The 12257-nt window shown below is 48.9% G+C and overlaps 1 long non-coding RNA gene and 1 other non-coding gene across 3 annotated transcripts in view; one reads left to right on the forward strand and one right to left on the reverse strand.

Annotated features, from left to right (window-relative positions):
- Positions 1–419: 419 nt before the first annotated feature.
- TRNAW-CCA (transfer RNA tryptophan (anticodon CCA)) lies at positions 420–491 on the reverse strand. Its single transcript has one exon. It is a non-coding gene; the product is annotated as a tRNA-Trp (tRNA).
- A 6932-nt stretch (positions 492–7423) lies between these two features.
- LOC106981459 (uncharacterized) overlaps positions 7424–12257 on the forward strand; it is a 72189-nt gene continuing 67355 nt past the window's right edge. Inside the window, exon 1 of one of the 2 annotated variants that reach the window (XR_008294444.1) lies at positions 7424–8415. This is a non-coding gene — a long non-coding RNA (uncharacterized LOC106981459). The remainder of the gene's footprint in view (positions 8416–12257) is intronic. The other variant, XR_003416565.2, reaches the window with a different exon arrangement.

The raw sequence follows: 12257 nt of genomic DNA on the forward strand, positions 1-12257 counted from the left end.
CCCTGCAGGTGTGAATTCAATCTTCCGGCAGGTGGCGTTCCCAGGGGGCCCAAGTGCGTTGGGGAGGGGGAGGGGGAGGAGACGCGGCTTTGCAGAGGCGAGGGTGGGGTGGGGGGAGGATGGGGGTTGGTAACCCCGGGGGCCCGCGATCAACGGAGGCGGGGGTGGCAGGGCGGCCGCCAGGGCGCAGGGGGGGTCACTCGGAGCTTGTCGCCGCGCCTCCTGTCGGCCGCCGCAAGGAACCTCTGCCTCTCGCAGTCGCATTTATAAACCCAGTATTCGCGATGCGAGGAAAAAGAGCGGGGTTTTCCGCCCGTTGGCAGTGTGACAGCGCTCGCCGGAGGCCGGATTTCTTCCCTCACGGCCTTTGCGGCGCTTCCTGAGGCCCTCCGTGGTTGGCGAGGGAAAAAAGGCGACCGTGACCCCGACGTGACTTGAACACGCAACCTTCTGATCTGGAGTCAGACGCGCTACCATTGCGCCACGAGGTCACAGCGAGCAGACGACTCTGCGTCGCTAAAGACCTCGCCGCGCCGGCACGGTCCCGCGGCTGGGAACACCTAGGCTCCGAGACGCGGTCCCCCCGGCGCGCGTCCGAGGGGAGGAGCTCGAGCGGCCCGCTCCTCGGCTTCCGGGAAGCCGGCGCTTGGCGGCTTCCGAGCCCGGGCCGGGCGCCGCGGCGGCAGGGACGCGGCCGCGGGGGCCGGGCGGGTGGCGGCGGGCCGGTGGGGGGTGTGGAGGGGGAGATCGGAGGCGGCCGGGGTGGGGGCGGGAGCGGCTCCCGAATTCCGCGGGGCGGACTCGCCAGGCCCTCCGGCCGCCGCGCGGAAAATGGCGGCGGCCGCCGCGGCGCGGGTTCGAGGACGCTGCTCCCGGTGGCCGCGACCCGGCGGGGCCGGGGCGGGGGAAGGAAGACGGGGCGCCCCCCCCTCCCCGCCCCAAGCCGGGACTGTCCTGTGAACTGTAAAAGGAAACATCTTCTTTGAGGAGGGTCAGCACAGTATCTGGAAGAGAGCATCAGAGCCGCTGAAAACGCCGCCATCCAGAGACCGCCACTGCTGACGCTCGTGTGCATTTCTTTTTGCAGAGTTTTACCGGCTGTGTGTGATCCCCAGTATGTTTTTGACCTTTGACTCGATGAATGGAACGCAGAGCGAAAAGTAGCCGCACGTTTGCACGCAGTGTAAATCCTTGCTTGTCTGGCGCCCGGATCGAGACAGGGAACATCAGCATCCCCCTTCCGGTCACTTCAGATTCATTTTTGAGATGGGATTTTATGGCACATAACAGTTTGTCAGTTTCCTCGCTTGTCGTCATCTTGTCCGCGTATTTTAGTTAATGTTTTCTCCTAGCATGATTTTAAGGGGCTCATGGTCCACCTCTTGGGAGTCTTAAGTCCCTGCTTTTGGACAGTACTTTTTCCCCCCTTTATTAAGAAAAATAAGACTATTAAGTGAGTAAGCTCTTGAAATTAAAAAAAAAAAAAAAAAAGCCATTAGTAATATACACCACTATCCTTGTCTAGGAACATGAAACATCAATCAATTCTGAATACACACCCACAGGGCCTGGTGTTTTTCAGAGAAGGAACGACCTGGAATGGGCCTCACTATAGGAGGGAAAGAGGAACGGTGTCTGGGGCTCTCCGTGAAGCCAGTGGGGGTGAAGGGCATCTCACCATCCTGGTTATTCTGGCAGCTAAGACCCCCCCAGAGGTTCTCCATGTCAAATGGGATAGGAGTCTTGGCAAGTGCTTGTGGCCAGGTGTGAGCATAGTGGGCATTTTAACAGTGAGTCCTGAGGCAGCCTGCCAAGGGTGTCAGAGAAGCAGAGACCAGAAGGTTCTATGGATGTCGCCAAGGCCAGGCACGAGTCAGCCCCAGGTTACTGATTACATCTACAGATATCCAGACGGGAGCAACTTCCTTATTGCTTTTGATGGCCCCGGGGGTGAATTGTAACTGGGAAGGAATGTCAGCTAGGGAGTGGTGGAAACAGCTTGGCCTTGGCCACAAGGCAAAGTCACGGAGAGGAGAAGCCAGTGCCTTTTCCACCGAGGCCAAGAGTCCAGAATCTACTGGAAGAAATGCTTCACACCCAAGGCAAGACCAGAGACACTCTGGAATCCCCCTGCTCAGATTTTTGGATACACCTGTCGTGTCCCCGCCCTCCTGGGGACCAGGATGTGGAACCAACGGCCAGTTTTTCTAAACTACAGTGTGGTAATGCAATCAGACGAAGGGACTAAAGAGATTTGGGCAGATATAATTAAAGGGTCCTTTTAAAAGTTGGACGCCTGCTTGCCAGGGCCAACTAAAGTGACGAGAGTGAGGCAGTTATGCTGATGTGCAGGGCTGAAGCCTCTTGTGTACAATTTTGATACTTTGTGTATCTTGCGTTTTTTGCATTGATATATATATATGTATATATATATATATATTTTATATATTGCATTATTCTTTTTTTTTTAATTTTTTTTTAACGTTTATTTATTTTTGGGACAGAGAGAGACAGAGCATGAACGGGGGAGGGTCAGAGAGAGGGAGACACAGAATCTGAAACAGGCTCCAGGCTCTGAGCTGTCAGCCCAGAGCCCGACGCGGGGCTCGAACTCACGGACCGCGAGATCGTGACCTGAGCCGAAGTCGGTCGCCCAACCGACTGAGCCACCCAGGCGCCCCTATATTGCATTATTCTTAAATTTATCTTGACTGCTGAGTTTTTTTGGAGCCACCCACACTTGTATTTTGCATGGGCGGGGGTGGGGAATGCCTCACTTGCCTCACCATCATCCCAGCCTGCGGCTCACTGAAATTCTGTGACTGCCCAGAAATCACACAGAACTGTTTTTGTTGTTGTTGTTGTTGTTGTTGTTGTTGTTTTTTACCTTAGAACCAAACCCTATTAAAACACACACACACACACACACACACACACACACACACAACTTCTGTTTAAAAATACAGAAAATTTCAAAATTACACAACAGTCATTGTCCAGTTAAACACAAAAAGAAGGTAATCGCCAACATTAGCAAGATGTGGGGAAAACGGTGAATATTTAGAATTCACGAAATACTGGAACAGAATGTAAACTGATACTGGCTATTTGGGTTGTAATGTAGCAAATGCTTCTGTCCAGGCATTTCCTCTTCTAGAGAATATGCACTAAAAGAAACAGTAGTCAGTAAAGTGTCTGACTTTTGATTTTGGCTCAGGTCATGATCTCTTGGTTCCTGACATCGAGCCTCACATCCGGCTCTGTGCTGACAGTGCAGAGCCTGCTTAGGATTCTCTGTCCCTCTCTCTCTGCCCCTCCCCTGCTCTCTCTCAAAAAATAAATGAACATTAAAAAAATAAAGTTAAGGGTGAATGCAATGATGGACCTTCAAGATTGTTCTCATCAGAACTGTGTTTGTAATAATGAAGCACCAGGAGCCATCTTGACTGTTCTCTTGTTCAAGTTCAGCCTGGATTTACAAAGGAGGCAGGGAAGCTGGCCCTGGAGTGAGTGAATACACAGGGACACTTGACTAAAAGGATGTGGCAGCGAGAACTCCAGAAATAACTGCTATGGAGAAGGAAGGCTGCAGAAATTATAGCAAGGGCTGCCTCACCCCTGAGAAAAACATGTTAACTTTGGCTTCTCCGTCTCTGCTTCGTGTGGCATCATCTCAGACCCAGGCAATTGCTCTCTTAGAAAAACTTTTTACTTGGCTTCTATTTTCCAAAGGGCTGAAAACATTTCAACTCTCCAAAGCCCATCAAAGGCGTCCTAGATCTTTCTGATCTACACATTCCTTTTCCAGCAAATGCCAACCGGGACCTGAACACTGAGAGAAGGGTAATACTCTGTGGAGTGGGTGTCCTCTCTGTAACGCAGCTCTGGGGAACAGCCTCATTGCAGGCTGGGTTCTTGGGGGTGACACCTGTGAAGGGAAACGGGAGGAAGCCGACCCGGAGGAGGGTGGGGGGAGCTGTCAGGTGGCGATATAGACCTGCCAACCTGTGGGGTGGCTCAGGACAAAGACTGCCTGGCGGAGGAACCCCGGGTCACGGGTCAGGGCCACTTCGGGAGGAGTGTAAACTGTAGCGGCCAAAAGCTAACAGCTGGAGGCTGTCTGCTTGCTTCTCCACTCTTCCGAAGGAAAAACACCCTGGAAACTGGTAGAACATTTAAATTTTCACTGGGAGCCAGGGTGGCGTAATCCAGGACCTTAGCCTCCTGATTAACTGACAGTAAGTAAAGGCCACTCCTAAATCAGTGACGGGAGATGGAACTTGAGTCCGGTGGCTGCAGAGAGGCAAAAACACTGCAGATTTGGGGCAGGGGGATGGAGGGGGGAACTTTAGGCTTTTTTTTTTTTTTTTTTTACTTTAGGCATTTTTTTAAGGCATTTCAATTTTCGTGGTAATTTTCTTTTATGCCAGATTTTCATTCTTTTTTTTTCTTCTTTTATTTTGAGAGAGAGAAAACGAGCGGGGGAGGAGCAGAGAGGGAGACAGAATCCCAAGCAGGGTCCACAGTATGAGCCCAGAGCTGGACGCAGGGCTCAAACTCGTGAACCCGTGAGATCACGACCTGAGTCAAAATCGAGTCGGACGAGGAGGTGGTTCAGGTGACACCAGGGAAATTTGGCTCACTAGTCAGGTCTTGATTTTTTTTTTTTTTTTTTTAAGTAAGCTCTGTGCCCTTCATGGGACTTGAACTCACGACCCTGAGATCAAGCGTCGCATGCTGTACTGTCCGAGCCAGCCAGGCGCCCCTGGGCTTGAATATTTTTCAATGGTTTCATTAAAAGTTTGCCACATTTTTTCATGGCCAGAGGGGACTGGGGCAGCATGGATACCCTTTACATTGGAGAAATGGAATTCCGGAAGCTGGAAGGTTTATGTCTGTTGGCGTATCAGCTGTGGGTGCTGTCTAGCTAGTCCCTATGTGACAATAAACGTGACTTTCTCAGTTTGTCTTTGCCCCATGTGACCATGTGGGCTGCACTTGTCTCTGGAGATGTTTTCCAGCCTCATTTTACTAAACCCAAAGGCCCTGCTTACTGATGCTCACCAGGTGCACCTGAGTGGCTCAGTCGGTTGCGTGTCTGACTTTGGTTCAGGCCATGATCTCACAGTTTGTAAGTTCAAGCCCCACACCTGGCTTGCTATTGTCTATGCAGAGCCTGCTCCAGATCCTCTGTCCCCCTCTCTCTGCCCCTCTCCCGCGTGTGCTCTCTCAAAAATAAGTAAAATGTTAAAAAAAAAAAAAAATGCTGACCAAATGCATCTGACGGAAACTGAGGTTTAGTGAGTAGGGGCTACGCGCAGAGATCGGCCTCACTGGCAGGCACGGCCCTGTCATTCCGTCAACGGCAAGATGAAGACGCTGTCTTTTTCGGACTACAACAGAGCTCTTCTAATATGGGGTATAGTTTGTGACTGTAAAAAGGAGAGACTTGTTCCTATTATCAGAATTTAATGGTGGAGTTGAAATGTCTTCAACGACACAGACAAAGACCAGGGTCACTGTGAGGAGATCCACTCGACCAAGGAGTGAGCAAGTATACGAAGGTGGCTGGGGGTCAGGACAGAGGTTCCAGTCCTGCTGTCCTTGCCACCTGCCAACTGTGTGACGTCGGACAGGTCACCCAACTTTGCTTTGCCATAGAGACCTCAGCTCTAAACTGGGAGCAGTAGAACTCATCTCAAAGGGGTTGTTGTTAAGGATTCAGCAAAGCAATGCTCTACCAAGAGATTCCAGACAGAAGTGTTTGGTTCCTAATATTAAGCGTGACTACTCGGCTTCCACAGACGTGTCAGAATGGAGAACTTGGATTGCGTACAGAGCAAGGAGATGTAATTTAACTTAGCTCTGGGTTCTCTGTAAGCATGAGCAGGAACTGAGCTTGCTGTTAATACTTACTGTGGCATCATCTAAGCCAGAAGACAGCTATGGTCCTGGCCCCTTTTCCCACTTTACATTCTCAGATTGGTTTTCTCTAGTACATATTGTTCTCGTTCTCTGAGTAGGCTCTAACGGACTCCGGTCAAGTCACTTCAATTGCAGGCTCCGAATATCCACAGTGTAAACTTCCTGTGTTATTGGATGGATATGTCACCACATATTGGGGAATCGTCACCACAAAATGTTTCATAAACCTACTCTGAGTGGTCTGGAAACTCACCTCGTATGTTATCAGTTACTTTTCCTGAGGGCCTACTATGTCTCTGGTGCTATAGTAGCTATTTGATATTTTACTTGGCTTCACCTTTACAACGAATCTGCTCTTGAATTCTTCTATTGTACAACTTTACCTTCTTTGGTGGTCTTTATTCATTTTTTCTTGTTTTGTCGTATATGCGACAACTTCCTTTAAAGAGCCTTCTGCTGGTCCCCCTGTGTTCCCCCCTAAGAGGTTTTCTGCTTTGGGCTTCCATTCATATTTTGACAGTATTATAAAGCCTCTTGCATTACAAAAATTTTTTTAACGTTTATTTTTGAGACAGAGACAGAGCACGAACGGGGGAGGGTCAGAGAGAGGGGGACAGAATCTGAAACAGGCTCCATGCTCTGAGCTGTCAGCACAGAGCCCGACGCAAGGCTCCAACACGCGAGGCTGGAACTCACTGACCGCGAGATCATGACCGGAGCCGAAATCGGCCGCTTAACCGACTGAGCCACCCAGGTGACCCAAGCCGCTTGCATTTTTATGGAGATGGTTTTGAACATTTAATCCGTTGTCTGGTCCATTGATATCTTCTCTTTCTGAAGGGACATTTTCCCGAGAATAATATAGTAATAGAGACTCCCAAAACATTTCAAGAAATTCTGGCCCAGGACTTAGGTTCCCCATCTCCCCCAGGATAACAATTAGCCAAGCAATCCACGGGTTCCTTAAGAGGCGGACCTGTACTCTCCACACTTTTCTAAGCACTGCTTTGAGGTTCTGATGTTTCTTAGCCAGCACGGGCTCAAAAAGGCAACCTGTCTGCTCTATGAACACTTGTAGCCACTCTCAAGACCTAGTTCCTCGTCCCCTATTTTGATTTTCCTTTATAGGGCATGACCCTTATTTTCGTTCTTATACCCTCAACTCAGTTTCTTCGATAGATGTTTCCAAAGATTAAATGGGTTTCAGACCAAATTTGTTCTAGAGGCTCTAGAGTTGTCCAGCTGGCCAGTGGCCTGCACCGAGGACTTCTGTGCCTTCGCCCGAAGACATCGTGTGGCATGGGGGCATGGCCACGAGGGAGGGAAGCAACAGGTGCTGCACCAGCGAGGCTGGGGGCTTGGAGCGGAGGCAGTGGTGGGCCCGGGAGTCGAGTCCGGATGGGCGACGGCCGAGGATGGGGCAAGGAAATCCGAGGTCTGAGGTTGGGCCCGAGTCCCCGGAGGCGCGACAGACCAGCGATGCCAGCTCAACAGAGCGGGTGCGGAGGGCCTAGAGAGCTGGGTCCTACCGTCGGGAGCCGAGACACCGACCGCCTCTCTGCCCGCCCCCTTAAGCCCAGGGTTGGACCTGCGCCTGGGCTTTTAGCCCCATCCCGCGCCCGCCGAGCCAATCGGCGGCTGAGGTTCCACGCGCGTCACAATGGGCGTCTGTGACGTCGAGGGGGGGGGGGGTCACCTCGCCACGTGACCCCACCCCCGGAAGTCCTTCACGAAATTCCTCCTCCTGACTCCCGGTACTTTTCAGCGGCCGCCTTCCTCTCATCCCATCCCACACGTCCTCCATCCGTTCAGAATCCGATGTCGGTCCCCGGCCCGTCTTTACGCCACCGCGGGAAGAGGAAAACTCCTCGAACCCGCTGTACCAGCGCCAAGCTGCCTGTCCCGGGGCTGCTTCCCCGACGCCCAGGGCGCGGGTTGAGTCGGAACCCGGACGCCGGCTAGAATTCCCGAATCCGAGGGGACCTCAGCCTCTGCCTCGCTGGGCTCTGACCACGCCCCTTCCTAAGCCCCGCCCAGGGCTTGCGGGGAGGTTTCCGTGGCGACAGTAAACAACACTCAAGAGCTGCGGGAGCCACCGCAGCCCTGCTCCCCCAACCCACGCTCCTGCAAATAAGGTGATCGAGAATGATAGCGCAGGTGTTATGAACTGAAACCGGGACACATGGGGGCCCAGGTGGGGGCCAGGCCTGGGAGGGCCAGCCTGGGGGTCCAGGACACGTGGGCTGTGGTGCCAGGGTCTGCAACCCCCGGAAGAGGCAGCAGCAACTGGAGAACCAGGGATTGAGATCTAAGGGAGCAGACGTGCAGGTGGAGCCGGATGTTGCGTGGGCCCAGGCAGCAGAGGTGGGATAAGACACCGGGAGCAAGAGGGACTCGTTCAAGCCAGACCTTGTAGTGTTTTCCTAGGAAGGAGCAGGCAACCTGCCCGGGCGGGGGCTCTCCCAGGCTAGGAGTATGAGCGGCGGACAAGTAAGCATTGCGTGCTGGAGGGGGTAGGGGGTGGGGAAGGGGATAGATTTGTTTTTACATCCACAGAGTTTAAATTAAAGGCTAAATAGTTCTAGAATCCTGTATTAAAACAGCACCCCAGACCCCCCAGTCCCATTTCTTTCTCTCGCGGGAAGCCATTTTCAGAGTTTTGTGCTTCTTTCTTTGTTTCTGTGCACCCCACGTTTATTTCACCTTCTGTTGTCTTGCCTTCTGCCTGAGCTGTGGGATCTGTGCGTGTGCCTCCTATTTACAAAGGGGATGGCTCCGTTAAGTTAAATATTTTGATGACAAGTTTTGATCATAGTTTTCATTCCCTCTGACACCTTGTTTTCGTGAGCTAGACAAACTTTGTTTTTACTCATAGTTTCTTTGTGTAGATCTTGTGCTGGTTACTTTTTTTAACTTTTGTGTTTTTAAGTTTATTTTGAGAGAGAGAGAGTGTATGTGAGCGGGGGAGGGGCAGAGAGAGAGAGAGAGAGAGAGAGAGAGAGAGAGAGAGAGAGATAACCCCAGAAAGCAGTGCTGAGCTCCTTGGAAGCGAGGGGGCGGGGGTCGATCCCATCAACCAGGAGATCATTACCTGAGCCGAAATTCAGAGTCCGTGGCTTGACCACTGAGTCACCAAGGCGCCCCTGGTTTCTTTTAAATATTTTTGTATTGGGTAAATTCTCCTGAAAGGGCTTCTTTGCCAGGGACTTTTTCCTTCTCATGAGAAAAAAAGAGACATGATATATTACAGCTATGTGTCTTATATGGTAGCCTCTGGCTACTATATTGTGGTATTTCAATATAAATGTATTCACACCTTGACGATATTGTTTTTCAATTCATGAACATGAGTTATCTTTCCATTCTTGTACATCTGCTTTCATTTCTTTCAGCAATGTTCTGTAGTTTTCAGTGTACAAATCTTTTTGCCTTCTTGGTTAAGTTTATACCTAAATATTGTATTCTTTTTGATGCTGTTGTAAATGGAATTGTCTTCTTAATTTCCTTTTGGGATTGTGCGTTGTTAGTATATAGAAATGCAATAGATTTTTGTGTGTTGATTTTGTATCTTATTACTTTGCTGAATTCATATATTCTAAGTTTGTGTGTGTATTCTTAAGGATTTTCAACATATAAGATCATGTCATCTGTGGTTTTACTTCTTCCTTTCCCATTTGAATGCTCTTGTTTCTTTTTCGTGCCCAATTTCTCTGGCTAGTATTACATTGAATAGAAGTGGAGAGAGTGGGCATCCTTGCCTTGTTCCTGATGTTGGAGGAAAAGCTTTCAGTCTTTCGTCATTATGTTCACTGTGGGTTTTTATATATGACTCTTATTGTGTTGAAAGGGGATTGAATTGGTCAGATGTTTACTCTGTATCCATTGAGATGATCATGTGTTTTTAGTCCTTTATTCTGTTAATGTGCCATATTACACAGAGTGATTTTCGAATGTTGAACCATTCTTGCTTTCCAGGAATAAACTCCATTTGGGCATGTTGTATAATACTTTAAATATACTGCTGAATTCAGTTTGCTAGTATTTTGTTGGGGATTTTTACATCAATGTTTATTAGAGATATTTTGGTCTGTAGTTTGTTTTTTTTTTTTTTTTCTTTCTTACAGTATCTTTGTCTGGCTTTGGTATTAGGACAACGCTGGCCTCGTAGAATGAGTTAGGATGTGTTCCCTCCTCTTCAGTTCTTTAAGAGTTTGAGCAGGATGGTGCAAGTTTTTCTTTAAAGCTTTTTTAAAAAAATTACTATTTTCAGTAGGCTCCATGCCCAACAGGAGACTTGAACTCACAACCCTGAGATCAAGAGTTGCATGCTCTACAGACTGAGCCGGCCAGGTACCCCGGTATAAGTTGTCCTTTAAATGTTTGGTGGAATTCACCAGTGAGACCATCAGGTTCTTTGTTGGGAGGTTTTTTTGTTTTTGTTTTTGTTTTTTTGATTGATTTAATCTCCTTACTGGTTATCATCTATGGATTTTCTAATTTTTTCTATTTTTAGTGTTATTAGCAATCGGTCCATCTCATCTAGCCTATCCAATTTGTGGGCATACAGATGTTCACAGTACTCTTATACGTTTTATTTCTGTAGAATTGGTAGTCACGTCCCCACTTTCATTCTGAATGTTATTTATTTTAAGTAATTCCAGCTAATGGTTTGTCAATTTTGTTGGTCTTTTCAAAGAACGGGCTTTTGATTTCATTGATTTCTCTATGGTCTATTCTGTCTGTTCAAATCTTCGCCATTTCCCTCCTGACCGGTTTATGTTTGCTTTACTCTTTTTCTGGTTTCTTAAGCTGTAAATTTAAGGTTGTCACTTCAAGATTTTTCTTTATTGAGGAAAAGACTTTTTTATTTAAAAAAATTTTTAATGCTTGTTTTTGAGGGAGAGGCACAGCGTGAATGGGGGAGGGGCAGAGAGACAGGGAGACGCAGAATCCGAAGCAGCTCCAGGCTCCGAGCTGTCAGCACAGGGCACGACGCGGGGCCCGAACTCACCAACTGCGAGATCACGACCTGAGCCTAAGCCGGACGCTTACCGGACTGAGCCACCCAGGTGCCCCTCTACACCACTCATCTTAAGACATGGAACAGAATCAGTATCTTTGATGCTTTCTATGTGCCCCCCTCATTGCATCTCCTTCCTTTACCTCCTCGCATAATCACTAACAGGCAATTGATAATTACAAAATTGAGGACACTCATCCTTCAGAGGTAGTGATTGAAGGAACTCCTCAAACTGCTGGGTCATAGGGCATGGCCACATGCAGATACTAAGTCACGTCTAAATGCATTCCAACATGTAACAACACATGCCTTCACCTCTGTGTAAGAGAACCCACCTTAATTCCTTACAGACTTCCTGTTTAAATGTTTCTTTTTAGGCTTTGCTTCTCACCCAGACAATAGTAAAGAACAATCACTCCTTTTCTTCCGAATTATAGTTCCCTGCATATGTGTCTTCTATCTCCGGATTGACAGTGTGAGTCACATTTGTCCCTGCTTCCCTTTGTTCCCTGCTCAGGTGCAGAGTCCAGAGGGAGTCCTGCCCCAGCCTGTGCAACGTGTCGCCTTTCTTTTAAGGGAGGAGTTTGGGTTGTGCTTTCAGGATGCCACTCTCCTCTTGGAAATACGCACTCAGATGCTTCCCTTTGCATCTTCTCTCCCACTTTACCCACACATATGTTCAGTCTTTACTGTTCGTTTTGTAGATCTGAATTTGTAGCTGTCGCCCCTGCATTTTTGGAGAAAAGAAGTGGAATAGGACCATCTTAAACCCAAAACACCCTGGGAAGCATTTAAGAGAAAAGAAAAAAAAAAAAAAAGATAACTCAGTCCAATCCCAGGCCTAACAAGGCAGCATTTCCCAATGGAGCTCCCAAGCCTCTGTATATTTTTTTTAATGCTTATTTATTTTGAGAGAGAGAGTGCGTGTGTGTGAGCAGGGGAGGGGCAGAGAGAGGGGGAGAGAGAATCCCAAGCAGGCTCTGTGCTGCCAGCACCATGCCCGACTTCAGGCTCGAACTCACGAAACCACGAGATCACAACCTGAGCCTAAATCAATCGGATACGTAAGAAGCATCTGTATTTTTATTTTTTATTAAAAAAAAAAAATTTTTTTTTCAACGTTTATTTATTTTTGGGACAGAGAGAGACAGAGCATGAACGGGGGAGGGGCAGAGAGAGAGGGAGACACAGAATCGGAAGCAGGCTCCAGGCTCCGAGCCATCAGCCCAGAGCCCGACGCGGGGCTCGAACTCCCGGACCGCGAGATCGTGACCTGGCTGAAGTCGGACGCTTAACCCACGGCGCCACCCAG

The sequence above is a fragment of the Acinonyx jubatus genome, chromosome E1 (assembly GCF_027475565.1).
Source record: "Acinonyx jubatus isolate Ajub_Pintada_27869175 chromosome E1, VMU_Ajub_asm_v1.0, whole genome shotgun sequence".
NCBI classification, from domain to species: domain Eukaryota; kingdom Metazoa; phylum Chordata; class Mammalia; order Carnivora; family Felidae; genus Acinonyx; species Acinonyx jubatus.